This window comes from Pan troglodytes, chromosome 11 (assembly GCF_028858775.2).
Source record: "Pan troglodytes isolate AG18354 chromosome 11, NHGRI_mPanTro3-v2.0_pri, whole genome shotgun sequence".
Taxonomy (NCBI): Eukaryota; Metazoa; Chordata; class Mammalia; order Primates; family Hominidae; genus Pan; species Pan troglodytes.
In genome coordinates, this window is record NC_072409.2 from 81,022,808 (window position 1) to 81,038,523 (window position 15,716).

General features: G+C 44.1%; 1 protein-coding gene across 8 annotated transcripts in view; it reads right to left on the reverse strand.

Moving 5' to 3' along the window:
• PHF24 (PHD finger protein 24) overlaps nucleotides 1-15,716 on the reverse strand; it is a 309,837-nt gene that overhangs the window by 15,174 nt on the left and 278,947 nt on the right. For 2 of the 8 annotated variants that reach the window (XM_063788647.1, XM_009456533.5), the window contains exon 1: nucleotides 9,621-9,831. The exons of 4 other annotated variants lie outside the window; for them this stretch is intronic. The gene's annotated coding sequence lies outside the window, so the exon portion shown is untranslated. Of the gene's footprint in view, nucleotides 1-8,940; nucleotides 9,135-9,620; nucleotides 9,832-15,716 lie in introns of those variants that run through there. 2 more of the 8 variants (XM_016960780.4, XM_016960779.4) reach the window with 2 other exon arrangements.

Here is a 15,716-nt window from a genome sequence, read left to right on the forward strand (position 1 = left end):
ACAACCCTGATAGTGACTCTCTGAAATGATTTCATGACCTACTAATGGATTTAAATCTGCAATTTGAAGAACGCACCTCTAAAAGACAAGGATATAAGGAAAGTGCTGCCCTTAACTGATGTGGTGAAAGATGAACAGTTTATTCAAGCTTCTCTTAGGAGTCTGTGTGGTTGGAAGATCCACCAGAGATGGACAGCTACTAATATACCTCTGACTAAAGAAAACCTATTGTATCCAAGAGGCTGATGCTCTTTCACCTGTGGGTATATGTAAAAAAAAAAAAAAATTAGCTAGGCATAGTGGCACATGCCTGTAATCCCAGCTACGTGGGCAGCTGAGGTGGGAGAACTGCTTGAGCCCAGGAATTCAAAACCAGCCTGGCCAACATAGCAATACCCCATCACATTAAAAAAAAATGATTGATTGGAGCATTCTTTTTACAGTGATTAAAAAGATGGAAAGAAATTGGGCATGGTGATTTGCTCCTATAATCCCAGCTACTCGGGGGGCTGAAGCATGAGGATTGCTTGAGACCAGGAGTTTGGGTCTGTAGTGTGCCATGACTGTGCCTGTGAATAGCCACTGCACTGAAACCTGGGCAACACAGTGAGACCCTGTCTCTTAAAAAAGAAAAAAGGTGGAAACAACCTCAATAGGGAAATTACTGAATAACTTGTGACATATTCATGCTATTAAAAAAGAGAAAAAATGATTTAATTATTTATTTTGAGATGGGGCGAGGGGGGGTCTCGCCATATTACCCAGGCTAGTCTCGAACTCCTGCACTCAAGCAATCCTCTTACATAGCTGGGACTACAGGTCATGACTGATAATTTTTGAAAAATTTCAAGCAATCCTCTCACATAGCTGGGACTACAGGTCGTGCTAATTTTTGAAAAATTTTTAAAGAGACAGGGTCTTGGTATGTTGCCCAGACTTGTTGATAACTCTGGGGCTCAAGTGATTCCCTGCCTCAGCCTCCCAAGTAGCTAGGATTATAGGTTCCAGCCAGAGTGTCCAGCTTGATTTAATTTTTTAAACACAACAACCAGAGCAATGATTCTCAAGTGGTGAATTGGCTGGATCCTGTGGCAGGTGGGAGGTATATATCAGAGACTCCGGGAGGAGGGGAGAAATAAGTGACTTTCAAGAGCTTATCAATTATGTATTTATATTTGGAAAACAAGTATTAAAAACCATCTCTGCTTTTTTTGTGTGTGTGACATAGACTACAAAACAGTGAGTTTGACAGTATCTTCTTTGTTCTTAGGGCTATACGGAAGGTACTAACTCTCCAAATAGTTGGAGGCAGCCTCCTCCCAGGAGTTACATCACAAGTTTTAGGGAACAGTCAAGAGACTTTTATGTTTATCAGAAGGTCTGATAAACACTGGAAAAAAATAGTTGAGAAACACTTATTTGGAGATCTGGAAAAAAAAATACTAAATTCACATTTTCAAGAACGATTCATTAGAGGAAAACCAATGGTATGCCTTTGTTTTTGGCTTTTTCAGATGCTTCATTAAAAGTTACTGAACAAAGACCAGCCAGTTAGGAAGTCACTCTATAAGTGAACTTACTCATTAACAGAGAATCATCAAATTAACCACAGACACCTCCCAACACACTGTAGATACGCTATAACCCATTATTAACTGTAAGGATGCCATTATTCTTTATAAGGATACCAAGAATAGCTATGAAGCTATCTCCATGGTCAATTATGTCATTGCAATGGTTTTGGGAGTTTATCCTTAAAGCAATTTCTATGAAGACTGAAGCTGACATCTACTAGCAAAACAAACATAAAAACAAACGCTTTCCAGTCCTAAGCACAGGCTCTTGGAGCACTGCTATTCCTTTTAGCTGAGATGGTTCAATCTTGTAGACCATTTTATGCCTGTTAGGGCAGAAATGCAAAGTAGAACTATTCACAGTAAACCATCAAAATCCAAACAAGACCACCAAGTCATTTTGAATTGACATGACTTTGACTTTGACAGTAAACTGTGAAGACACAACAGAATTCAGCTTTAAAAGTGAGTCTAAAACTCTTAATACTTAATGGAGAGGATCAAAACTGTATACAAAAGACACTTTGATTAAAAGTGTGTGTGCTGAAATATCCAAGAAGTGCACCTGGGATGTTTGAGAACTTAACAAAATCAGCTCAAATTTTTAGAGAAACAAGTGGTAGTGATTGGTGCCAGGTAAAAACAAATGCTTGTGGATAAAAACCTGGCCTCTCCTGTGCTGGAATAAGTCCTAGGAAAAAGAGAGAGTTAAAAGGAAATCAAGTTGCAAAGATCCCACAAATTATACCTAATGATTACTTCTTTTGCTGGTGGGTGGGACTGGGGGTTTCTGCCTCCCTAAAAATGATGAAAAGAGGCCAAAAAGATATTGTTCCAAGAATTATGTGGCTGTCAGGGAATTTGTGGTATCTAGGGAAGGCTTGGAAAAAAACTCAGGGGAGAGGAGCAGGTGATGGTAAATAACAGCGGGACAAGAAGGTGGAATAGGGCCATCTGACTTCATGAACTGGAAGAAATGAAAACAGCAACAAGTAGAATCTGTCTTGGGTAAGAGAAGCATGTCTAGATGTGTTTGTCAGGCAGTAAGACATATGTGGGCAGCTTGGAATGTTTGCAAGACACACCCATTTTCTGCAGAGCACCTGCTTAGAATTCAGCGGGATTATTAATAAGGGCAAAGTGGTGGGAGTAAGAGGAGGAGGGGCTGCTCTGGAGCAGGAGCTGATAGAGAAATAAGGAAGGGGAAGGAAGCTGGGGAGCCTCTATTTCCCAGCACTCTGTATAAAGATTCAGAGCTGTGGAGAGCCTGAAGGGCAACACTCCTAATAGGCAGGAGTTTCCTCATGCAGCCTGTTAAATGTAAAGTACATTTACTGATTTTCTCTTCTTAAAATTTATGTTTTCAGATGGAGGGTGGTTCTAGGGTCTCACTATGTTACCCAGGCTGGCCTCAAACTCCTGGGCTCAAGTGATTCTCCTGCCTCAGCCTCCCGAGTAGCTGGTTCAATCTGATTCTTGGTATGGGAATGGAGGCTATTTAAAAGGCTCACAAGCGAGTAAAAGTGGCTGCCTGGAGGTTAGGGCTTCCCTAGGAAGGAACAAGGCAAAGAAAACCTCTGAGTGAGGGGAAAGGGAAAGACAACCAAAGAGAATAGGTTGAGCAAGTGGAGTAAAGGAATCTGTGTTTCACTGAGATCAGGAGGGAGAAAAGTAGAGATGGTTCTTACTGACTTCCACAGAGCATGTGACTTAAAGTGTCTTTTGTATACAGGTTTGATCATCTCCATTAAGCATTAAGGGTTTTAGCCTCTTAAATCTTTGTTGAATGAATGATGCAGAGATGACTGGGCAACATAAACAATTTATTTAAGATCATAGTGTCTTTTCTCTTTATCAAATTGGCCAGAGACTAATGAGACCAAATCTCCAAAACTCAATTCTAGAAACTATGCAGTCACCAGCTCACATCATCACATCTACTCTACTTCCCAAGAGGTGGCACCTGGACAGTGAGTCAGGGCTAGCAGGGATGAGAACACGAGGATGATTTCTCTCTGACTACAGAGGAGAGTTAAGAAATTCTGCAATTTAGCTGGTTTCTACAATCACAATGGTAAGAAAAGAGAAGCCAGTATTACCAAAGTCAACAGTCCCCTGCATTTATGCTGTGTCCTGTGGACTATGGTGAGGCCCACAGGAGGGCAGTTGCCTTAAGGACACAAGTAGAAGGTGTGAAAATGCACTTCCTTTGTCCTGGGTTTGAAATTTAGCATGAGCAGTATCTGCACATACAAGTGAAAAATTTCAAGGTGGTCAACAATTGGCTCCTGGAAGCATGTGCCCAAAGGGCTGAGAGCCTTAGGAAAAGCCACATGCCTAACACAGAAGGTGACCAGCTGCAAGAGTGTGGAAAATCAACAGAACCAGGGTCTGTAAAAAAACAAAACAAACGCTGAATGCATAGCACAGACTCTGAGCTTACTGTGAACATCAGCATCAACCTCAAGATTTTAAGCAAAAAAAAAAAAAAAAAAAAAAAAACCATCAAAAAGAGTTCTCGTGCAGGTCTTTGAGGAAATCCAAGCCCCAAGGGGTCCGATTGTTCTCCAGTGACTGGCTGTTGCCTTAGGAAAATCCAGTGCCTCACTACAGTGCTCTTGGAGCCTGTTCCTACTCAGACATTTTGTCACCTGGCAGTAGCCTAGAAACTAACTTTAGTATTCATGTTTGTAGACCCTGAAAGGTCTACCTGGTACCTCCCTACCTCTCTTCATTCAGCCTGTTTATTCAGGATGACACAGTCACAACTACATGGGGCTTTTCTGGGGTTTCCAAGGAACAGAAAGACTAGACAGAAAAACTGTCTTTCTGGCCTCAGCTCAAGACTACAAGGCATCCTGCTGCCGTTTAATATTTACTGAAAGCTCACAAAGTTCTAATATAGATGAGAGCAAAATTATGGCATGAGCTTAGCCTCTTAGGGCCTGAGTCTTCATTAAAAGCCACAGTGCTGACTTCCCACAGAGGCAGAGCAACAGTTAAGGAACATCACACCACCAGTGATTGGCTGGTGAGACTGCACTTAGCAAGCAGAGCTTTTCAGCAAGATGGAGAGGCACTCCCTGTTTCCTGCTCTGGTTCCCTGAAACACAGATTCAGCCCCATGTAATGCAATTATTACACCTTAATTATCACCATTTACTTCTCTGTTGATTCTGCAAACTTTCGCTGAGTACAGCCTACTATGCGTCAGGCACAAATCAGGTGCTTAATAACTGATGGTAGAATGAACAAATGGAAGCTCATTCAGCCTGTGAGAATGCAGTGAGTATGTGCGTGTGCAGGGGGCATAAGTGTAGGATTGAAAAAAAAAAGGTGTTGCTTGAGCTAAATTTTGAATATGAGTAGGAGTTACATCAGTGGATAAGGAAAAAAAAAAAAAGCATTCCAGGAAGAGGTAACAGCACATGCCAAGGCATGGAGCTATATGGGGACTCCATCATGACTTAGATGGTATGAAGCCAGCCTGGGGGCTAGATAGAAATAGGCAAGGAAACGTGTCTTCACATAAGAATTAGCATCAGCCCAAAGAACTGGTTTGAGATAGTATGCTTAAAATATTTGTTAGAAGAGAATATGTATTTGAGTTTCAAGGAGGAAGAAAATCCCAGAGAATTGGATTTGCTGAGGCCAGGAAGAGGGACTGCCCTGATAAGTTCCAGCGCTGACCAGTGAGTGCATTGTTTGGCCTTAGGACCCAACAGGAAACTCCTTCGCAACCCAAGAGCTCGTAGGTGGTGACTGTAGTGAATCACTGGGGCTTTCCCTCTGGGAGACTCCTAAGCCTCAAAAAAACAAACATACAAAAAGAGAGAGAGCCAATTAGCCCACACAGCTCTGCTTTAGTGAGAGGACCCCAGTAAGATGAAGCATTTCTCAAAACCAAACAGCCAACATATATCTAAAGGGCTTCATAAACTGTAACATGCTATCTAAATAAAAGGTTCTGTCATTACTATCATAGGAAGGCAAAAATGTGGTCAGTTTACACTCAGAGTATATGGGCAAAAGTAATTTTGGCAGGGCACTGGCAGGAGGGCTGAATGTGGCTGCCAGAAGAGGCATAGCACAGCAGCTGAGTTTCAGTGATGCTTGGGAAAAGGCATACTCTATATTGGTTCCTGTGGATATTCTGTAATGCCATAATTTCCCCCTTACTTTTCCTACTCTTTATAGTGAATGATTAGAGAAATGCAGACTGATTCTATGTGAACTCCTCAAGGGCAAGAAACTCTCATATTTATCTAGCATAGTGCCTGGCAAGTAAGTAGCACTTAGTAAATGTAAGTGAGTCTCTGAGGGGATTGCTGGAAGAGTGGGGAGAATGCAGGGGGATGTGCTAATGGAAAAAATAATCATGTCTTCAGCTGGACACTGATGGTCTTGGTTTCTTGGTCCAAAGCTGGCAAGCAATTCCTGTCAGAATTTGGTCATTAAGATTGAGGGGTGGAGTGGATAATGATATTCCCATCAGAAATGAATAAATCAATTTGGGACATGAAGATAGCAGAAGCCAAGCAGCACTGCTGGAGAGAAGCGTTTGGGACTAAAAGATAATAGATTCTGTAGCTAAAGAGAAGGGAAACTATTTGCATGAATGTGATCCACTTAGGAACAGGTGTAGTGGAAAAAATTGCAAGGAGTCAGGGAAATGGGCCTGGGGAGGTCTTACTATCCATGTTGAAGGAAAGGAATGGCAAATGTTAGAAGAAGACAATGTTAGAAGATTGGAGAATATGTGAAAGATCAAAGGTTGAGAAATCCAGACAGTAAAATCCAGACACATTTGGGCACACTCAAATGAAACTGGGTGAGCCGTTCTCTCCCCTTTTATTTCCCTTTGGAGAGGGCATTTTTGAGAAGGTTAAGGCCACCTGGTGACATCTTTCGTGCACATTCTGGAATGATTTGATTTGCAGACTCATGCTGTGACTAGGGAGAGTTAGGCTGTATTCTTAGGAATTTTGAAATCTTAATTTTACCCAATGCTGGACATGGGGAAGCTGATATCCAAGGTCCAAGATTAGGGGAGAGCCTGGATCCATTTAGTGATTTTTCCAGGGTCATGAGTGGGTGTGATAATAAGCACGCTCAACAAAAGACCAATTTAGGAATAAAACCTCAGTGACAAATCAATGATCTGGAACAAAGATCATATCTTCAGGTTTGGTCCTTCTGACTTTCTTTAAATATATGCCTACCTATTTATTCTGATCTGTTAAGCTGATCAGATGGGTTTGAACTGAAAGGGGGATTATAAACAACTTTACAATGGGGAGGTCCTAACCAACATAAACCTTTGTCGGGGTTTACTCCACTGAGTTGCGTGCAAGGTAGCATCACTGAGTTAAAAGAAAAAAAAATCTAACAACTGGTAAACTATGTTGTTCTGTTTTCCCACTAGCTTGGTCTCTCTCCTCACTATGTAATTCCAGGAGCCAAAGGAAGCCACTTCTGTTCAAGGAGGATTTAACTAGGTTTGACTGTGTGGAAGAAAGCAGGGAAGGGGAGCAGGAAAACCCTTCCAGAATGGCTCTGTAATGAATATCATTGCTTGGCCCTCTCACCACTCCGTTTTTGGACAAGAAACCAGAATCCATCCTTGGGGCTCAAAGTTGAACTCTTGGGATTCAGCTAGAATGAAAACAACGAGGGGGCGAGATGAGGAGGCAACACTATGTCTGGCGCAGACCCTTTGCGCTCCCCCTAACAGACTCCCAGTGAGCCTTCCTTGGCTCTGCACCTTTCCTGTCCTCCTCCTCCTCATGCAGAGGCACTCTTGGGCAAAAGTGTCCTGAGTGCTATCTGTGGACCATTGTCCACCGGTGCATGTAGTCAGAGGGTCACAAGGACAGTGTGGATCGTGCTTCCTAAAAGTGATCCTGTCTCTCCTTTCTCTCCTTCGAGTATTCTGTAACAGGTAGGGTGGTCTTGGGACACTCCATCCGCAGAAGGGTCCCCCTAGATCCCCAGAGCAAGCCCTGTCAAAAACCACACCCAGAGGCCTCAATTAGGTCCAGAGCCACCCCAAGGCATCATGACAGTGGGACTGCCAGTGAAGGAAGCCACACCCTGAAATCTGGGGATTCTGTGGAAATCAGTTCCTGCAGCAATCTCATGGCCAGTTAAACTGTCCTCATCCACTTATTTAATCATCACATTTACTGAGCTTGTACCATTGCAAAACCCTATGCTCGGCAGGCACCTTAATGCAACTTATTAACAAATATCTATTCTTTCTTCTGCTGCTCCTTAGTACTTTTTCCCAAATAAAATTTGAAAAACATTTTATGATTATGTTTTTCATCAGCTTTGTGACCTTGGGCAAATTGCTAAACCTCTCTGAGTCTCAATGTTTAAAAGGGGATAATTTCACAAAGCTGTTGTAAGAGTTATATGAGATGTTTAAACATACCTAGTATACTGCCTAGCGTACTGGTGCTCAACAATCCTATACATCCTTTATTCCTTCCTTCAAAGGCCTTTCCCTCCAGGACCTGCCAAAGTCAGTTATTCCACCTGATCTTACTGCTTCCTTCTGCACGGTCAAACCTAGGGGCTCAAATCTCCTATCTTTGCTTTAGAGGCCTCACTGGTCCTCATCCTCGGCTTAGGGCCCTGTGCTCTCGCAGCAGTTTCTGTCTCCATTAAAATGCAGCGTGGAGCAACTGGGCTACCATGGAGAAGAAAAATCCGAATGGGGAAAGAGGAGGAATGGAAAGAGGCTGCAGCCCTAGAAGGCTCCCACCTCTGGGCCACGGTGTGGGGATACAAGTAAGGGCACATGGAACCCTACAGGGATCCCGGTCGAGGCCAAAGTCCTTGGAGCCGTGGGAAGTCACTCATGGATCCCATGGGAGGATCCCCCCTCCCCAGTCAGAGGTTGCTTCCCACAGTTCTAGGGCACAGTCTCAGGTCCTCCTTTTCTAGGGAGCCCTCTGGGGGCTCCACCACCTCGAAGCTCCTGCGGCTCCCCTATGTTCCCAGGTGGTCTTCCATTGAGCCAGCTCCAGAGACCACCCTTGTGCCTGCTCCCACAGTGACACAGAAGGGCTCTCTGGGGCCAGTCCCCTCCACGCTGGGGCTCCCTATGGCAGCAAATGCAGACAGCGCCCCGGGAGTCCATTCCCACAGGGGGTCTTTATGGGGGCGGCTCCCCACAGCACCTCAGGGACTCCCCCAAGGCGTAGAGGCAGCAGTTACTCGGGGTTCATCCAATGACACAGGGGGGCCACCTTGGAGGCGGCTCCCACACAAGCACCTCAGAGTCCCGGAGGACTGTCCGCGGCCGCAGACCCGCCCCTCAGGTGACGGCCCGGTCCCCGCCGCCCCCGCCCCCGCTTACCGGGACCGTCCGGGTGCGGGACGCGGCTCCGGGGCGGCGGACTCTACACCGCGGGCCCCGCGCAGCCCACGGCAGCCCGAGAGCCGGCGTGCTGGGCCGAGCGCCGGCAGCAGGCGGCGCGGGCGGAGCGGCAGGCTGAGGAGGCGGCGGCGCGCGCGCCCGGAGCACACCCACCCGCCCCGCGGGGCTGCGGCGTGTGCACCCGCGCGAGGTGCCCTGGGCCGGCCGGTGGGCGCGCCCCGCCCCGCCCAGTCCTCTTGCGCCTCCAGGAGCCGCCCTCGCGGCTCCGCGGGCGGCGGGTGACCGGCGACGGGCGCGCGGGCGTGGGGCGCCGTGGGAATGCGGGAGGACGGCGGACGGCTCCGATGAGCAGACGGCCCAGGTGCCCGTGGGTGCCCCCCACGAGCGCCTGGCACTGCGGCGCGGGGACTGCGCCAGCAGCCGACTGCGGCAAGGGCAGTGCCCGCCCGGAGGAGGCGGCCCGGAGGGGGCGCCTTGGGGGCGCTGGGGCCGCTCACCGCTCGCGTTCCGCGCCGGGGGGTTGGAGGGGGAAGGCGGGGTCCGGGTGGATGCCGCCACCAGCACGTGCCCGGGGTGGGGAGAATGACTCATCCAGCAGGGCCTACCAGCCGTCCCCCGCAGGGCTCCGGGCTCACGACCCCTGGCACTGGGGCACTCACCTTTGCAGTACCCCACTGGCCTCCGGAGGGTCCCAACGAACCTTCACATAATCCTCGGCTGGCCCAGCCTACCCTATGCGCTGTTTTCTGGGATTATTGGTTTTTCATCTCCAGCAGCGAGGCTGTGCTGTCGTGTAACCCACTTTTTGCTGCAGCAACCTCATCCCTCACAATATCCAAACAGCTAGCTTGTCAGAAGGCCAGCAATTCTGAGGGCTATAATGTGCATTACACCAAACTACATGCTTTGAAGAGGGCAAGAAAAAGATAAAATCGTAAGATAGCCAGCAACTAATTATAAGGAAAAATTGAAGATATGCAAATGATATGTCGAGAGCCCTTTAATTTATATTAATTGCATTTACATTTTTAAAATACCTTTATTTTCTTGTGCATTCAATTTATTTACCTCAAATATAATGCATGTCATTTTTTTGAGCGTCTAGTATTTGTTACATACTGTGCTAGGTACCCTGGTGGGATATAAAAAAGAAATTTTGCCCTTAACATGGAATTTACCAATAGAGGATATAAGATAAGTATGGTATATTTCTATCACTTTAAAACACGAAGTGCCAGGTACTATTCTAAATAGTTTAAATATGTTGTCATTAATTTTCACACCATCCCTTTGAGGGAGTCTACTGTTAGTTTCGACATTTTGCCAGTGATGAAACTGAGGCAAAGAGAGGTTAAACAACTCGCCCAAGGTCACATGGCTAATATGTGATGGAGGTGAGACTGAAATTCAGGTATTCTGATTTCATACCACAAGCTCCTATTTCTCAGTCCTGCCACTGAGAAAGGAGAGGCTATAAACCATTAATACATGGAGTTCTAAAATTAGTACTTATTAGTTCTAAAATTAGTGCTTATTTCTCAAGAGACACTATGGTTATTTTGCTTGTTGTGAAACTAGCACTAAAAAGCAGACTGAGCCTTCCATATAGTCTGGGGGTCCCCTAACTTTCTTTAGAATTACATCATACCGACAGTTTCACAGATAGACTTCTCTGAACTGTTTTTAGTAAGTGTTTTATTTCTAGGCTGTCTGATGGGCTTATATGGAAAAGGAGGTTGTAACATCATCATATAAATCTCTGTCGGTTAATTCCTTCCTTCATTCAAAAAAATTTATATTGTGGCCAGGCGTGGTGGCTCACGCCTGTAATTCCAGCACTTTGGGAGGCCAAGGCAGGTGAGTCACCTGAGGTCGAGACCAGCCTGGCCAACATAGTGAAACCCCACCTCTACTAAAAACACAACAATTAGCCAGGTGCAGTGGCACGCGCCTGTGGTCCCAGCTACTCGGAAGGCTGAGGCAGGAGAATCTCTTGAATCCAGGAGGCAGAGGTTGCAGTGAGCCAAGATCACACCACTGCATTCCACACCACTGTGACAGAGCGAAACTCCATCACACACACACACAAAAGTAGATTGTGTATCTGTAGCATGCCAGGCATTGTGCTGAGAACTAGAAAGGGTGCAAATAAGAGTAAGACACAGTACTTTCCCTCAAAGAACTATAATCTCATAGAGGACAAGCATTGACAGAGAACCATAATCATAATACAAAAGAGAAAATCAGTGTGGGCAATAGAGGAATGAAATACAATGGAAGTTCCAAGGTGGGAGAGACAGATTACTTCATGAAGGGAGGTACTTGGGTTAAGGATAATGACCATTTAAATTATTGTTGGTATTAAAACATTAAAAGTCATATCAAAATTTATCAATTTCATTTTTTAATTACATGCAGTTTTTCTCATGTTGAAGAGAGACAGCTTTTACTATGTTATTGTTCAGAGAATGGAGAGGTTAGAAAGTGCAAACTTTTTGGAGGTAGTTTATGCAAGTGGAGGACACAGAATTATGCACAAGATAAGATTTTCAAGGTCAAAGGAATAGCAAAAGAAAAAGCAAGGCGGGATTGAATAAGGTTGGTCTGGGGGCAGCTGGGACTCTGACAAGGTGAAAGGGTTGCTAGAGAGCAGCCTGTACCACTTTTTTTTTGAGACAGAGTCTCATTCTGTTGCCCAGGCTGGAGTGCAGTGGCTTGATCTCAGCTCACTGCAACCTCCGCCTCCCAGGTTCAAGCGATTCTCCTGCTTCAGCCTCCTGAATAGCTAGGATTACAGGCATGTGCCACCACACCCGGCTAATTTTTGTATTTTTGGTAGAGACGGGGTTTCGCCATGTTGGCCAGGCTGGTCTTGAACTCCTGATCTCAGGTGATCTCCCTGCCTCGACTTCCCAAAGTGCTGGGATTACAGGCGTGAGCCACTGCGCCTGGCCCTAGCCTGTACCAACCACTCTTAACTGTCTTTACAAGGTAGGGACTGTTTTCAACTTTCTTTTTTTTTTTTTTTTTTTTTTTTTGCATATTCTTTGGCTATGGGAAACATATGCCAAAAATATTCTGAGGTGGTCTGAGTTCAGATATTTATGACCATAAGTTTTTGGGCTTATAAGATTGACAAATACGGTTACCACCATGTTAATGTCTAGAAAGTAGAGAATATTGTTCTGGCTGGGTATGGTGGCTCACACCTGTAATCCTTGCACTTATGAGAGCGAGGTGAGAGGGTCGCTTGAGCCCAGGAGTTTGAGACCAGCCTGGGCAACATAGCAAGAAACAATCTTTCACCTCCAGCAGCGAAGCTGTGCTGTCGTGTAAAATTATGTTAAAAAATAATACTTAAAGAGAATATTGTATGCTCAACTAATATTTAATAAAAAAGGAGTTGGGAAAGGAAGGGAAGGCTATTTGATAAGTAACTAAATTCTTAGATGTTTTAATATGGTAGATAATAGAGAGCCTCTATAAGTTTTTGTTTTTGCTTTTTGAGACAGGGTCTTGCTCTGTCATCCAGGCTGGAGTGCAATGCACTATATGTTTTTTTTCCTTATAAGTTTTTGAGCAGAGTAGTAACATCTTAAGGACCATCCTAAGCATTTAGAGTATTATCTTTTAGATAAAGGACTGAATGAGAGTGTGTATGATCTTTTGTCTGTAAACAGATTGTAAAAGTATAAACATGAAGATGAGACTAATTTCTCTTAGGCCTTAGACAAAAACCTGTTGGGATATTAAAGAGACTGTGGGGGGAAATCAGAATGCCACCAAACTCTCTGTTGTCCTCATATTCTGATGGTGAGCTCATATAGAAGAGAATCTGTGCAACCTTTTTGCTTGCAATACACATCTCTTGGGGCCACTGCCTAGCACACAATTCCCCCTTTGTTGTGAATGGCTTCAGTGCACAAGGACAAAGCCCCAGTGGCCTTCTCAGATTTAGGGCATTCATCCCTTGGCGCCGCTAATTGATCCAGAGGTAGACACCCAACCAAAGTTGGTGCAATTATACTCACTCAGGAACTTGAAACTCCAAACACAGAAGCAAAGAACCTGAGAATTGTGATACGTACATTAGTGACAGTGTGTCCTGAAGTGAAGACCTACCCACTGCTGCTGTGGGTCCCTGCTCTTCCTACGTCTTGGTTCTTCTGATCCTTCCATCCTTTTTGTGTGTGTGTGTGTTTGTTTGTTGAGAAAAGAGTCTTCTATGTTGCCCAGGCAGGTCTCAAACTCCTGGGCTCATGCTATCCTCCTGCCTCTGCCTCCCTAAGTGTTGGGATTACAGATGTGAGACACCGTGCCCAACTCTTCTATCCCTTTGAATGCTTCAGCCAGCCTGTGGGTTTCCATTGCTTACAACCAAAGGGTTTTTGTTGTTGTCATTGTTTGTTTGTTTTAAGAGAGAGGGTCTTGCTCTGTTGTCCAGGCTGGAGTGGAGAGGTGCAATCACAGCTTACTGCAGCCTTGACCTCCCAGGCTCAAGTTATCCTCTCACCTCAGGCTCTCGAGTAGACATCATACCTGGCTATTTAAAAAAACATATATATATTTTTTGTAGAGATGGGGGTCTCACTGTTGCCCAGGCTGATCTCAAACTCCTGGCCTCAATTGATCTTCCCACCTTGGCCTCTCAAAGCACTAAGATTACAGGTGTGAACCGCCACACCTAGCCTAAAGGGATCTTAATAGGGTTGAAATAGAGTCACCAAACTGTAGATGAAGAATCTGGGACTAAATTGGAATCTCCTGGTGCAGTAAACAATACTAAAATGGTGTTGACATCTAATCAGAGCTTGTATCTTCACTGCAACAATCCCTTAATACCTGTCCTACCAAAGAAACACAAGCCCTGGGCTTCTTTGTTATTAGGATTGGCACTTAAAAATCGTGAGTATAAGGCTGGATGCGGTGACTCACACCTATGATCCCAGTGCTTTGGGAGGCCAAGGTCAGAGGATCACTTGAGGCCAAGAGTTTGAGACCAGACTGGTCAACATAGCAAGACCCCTGTCTCTACAATAAAAGATAAAAAAGAAAAATTAGCCAGGACTAGTGGCACATGCCTAGCTACTCAGGAGGCTGAGGTGGAGGATTGTTTGAGCTCAGGAGTTCGAGGCTGCAGTGAACTATGTGTTTTACAAAAATTTGCTTCCAATGTGTAGTTTGTCCTTTCATTCTCTTGACAGTGTCTTTTGCAGAGCAAAGTTTTTAATTTGATGAAGTCCAGTTTATCCATCCTGTCTTTTATGGGTTGTGCCCTCAGTGTCACATCTGAGAACTCTTTGCCCAACCCACGATCACAAAAGATTTTGCCCTTTTAGGAAGAAATGAAGTTTATACTTTTATTATTTACACTTAGGTTTATGATCTATTTTTAATTAATTTTTGTGTAAGGTATGAGGTATAGATTGAAATTCCTGATTTTGTATATGGATGTCCAGTTGTTTTAGCACCCTTTGTTGAAAAGACTTTCTTCATTGAGTGGCCTGTCTGCCTTTTTTGGATATCAATTGTTCATGATCACAGGTATTTGCATATGTCCAAATTCATCAAAGAGTATATATTAAATATGTGTAGTTCTTTGTATGGCAATTCCACTTCAATAAAGCTGTTAAAAAATAAATTGGCAATTTTTGTGTGGGTCTATTCCTGGACTCTCTATTCTGCTGTGTTGATCTATGTCTCTATCCTTTTGCCCATACTACATTGTCATCTTCATTAGTATAGCTTTTTAGTAAGTCTTAAAATCAGTAGTGTGAGACCTTTTTGTTCTTCTTTTTTGAAATAATTTTGGGTATTCTAGTTCCTTTGCCTTTGGATATAAAATTTAGAATTAGCTTTTTGATTTGTATTAAAAAATCCTGGTGGCATTTTAATTGGCACTGCGCTAAATCTTTAGTTTGGGAAAAAACTGTCATCTTAATGTTGACTCTTAAAATCCATGAATACAGCATATCTCCCCATTTAGTTAGGTCTCCTGTGATTTCTTTTATTGGTGTTTTATAGTTTTCTGTATATAGATCCTGCACATCGTTTGTGCAGTTTTTAGTTTCAATTTCCAATTGTCCAAATAGCTAGTATATAGATGTATACTTGGTTTTTGTTTTGCCCTTGTATCCTGTGACCTTGCTAAACTCACATATTAGTTCTAGGAGCTTTTGTGTAGATTATTTTTCATGCAGACAATTGTGTTTTCATGCAGACAAAATGTGTTTTCATGCAGACAATTGTGTTCTCTGTGAATAGAGACTATTTTAATTATTACTTGCCAATCTCTATGCTTTTTATTTCTTTTTCTTTCTTTACTGCACTGTCTGGTATTTCTAGCATGATGTTGAATAGGAGTGGTGAAAGCAGACATCTGATCTTAGGGGGAAAGCATTCAGTTTTTCAACATTAAATATGATGTTGGTTGTTAAGTTTTGTTGTTGTAGAAGCTCTTTGTTAGGTTAAGAAAGCCTCAAGGTGCTGAGGGTGGCCTCCAGCCAACAGCCAGCAAGAATCCAGAGCCTTCAGTCTTACAGACACAACAAAATGGATTCTGCCAACAATGGATTCTTCCTCATTTATATTAACTTCCTATTGCTGCTGTAACAAATTATCACAAACTTAGTGGCTTAAAATGACACAAATTTATTATCTCACAATTCTAGGGGTCTGAAGTTCAAAATGAGTCCTATGTGGGATAAAATCAAGGCATCAGCAGGGCTCTATTCCTTCTGGAGGCTCTTGGGAAG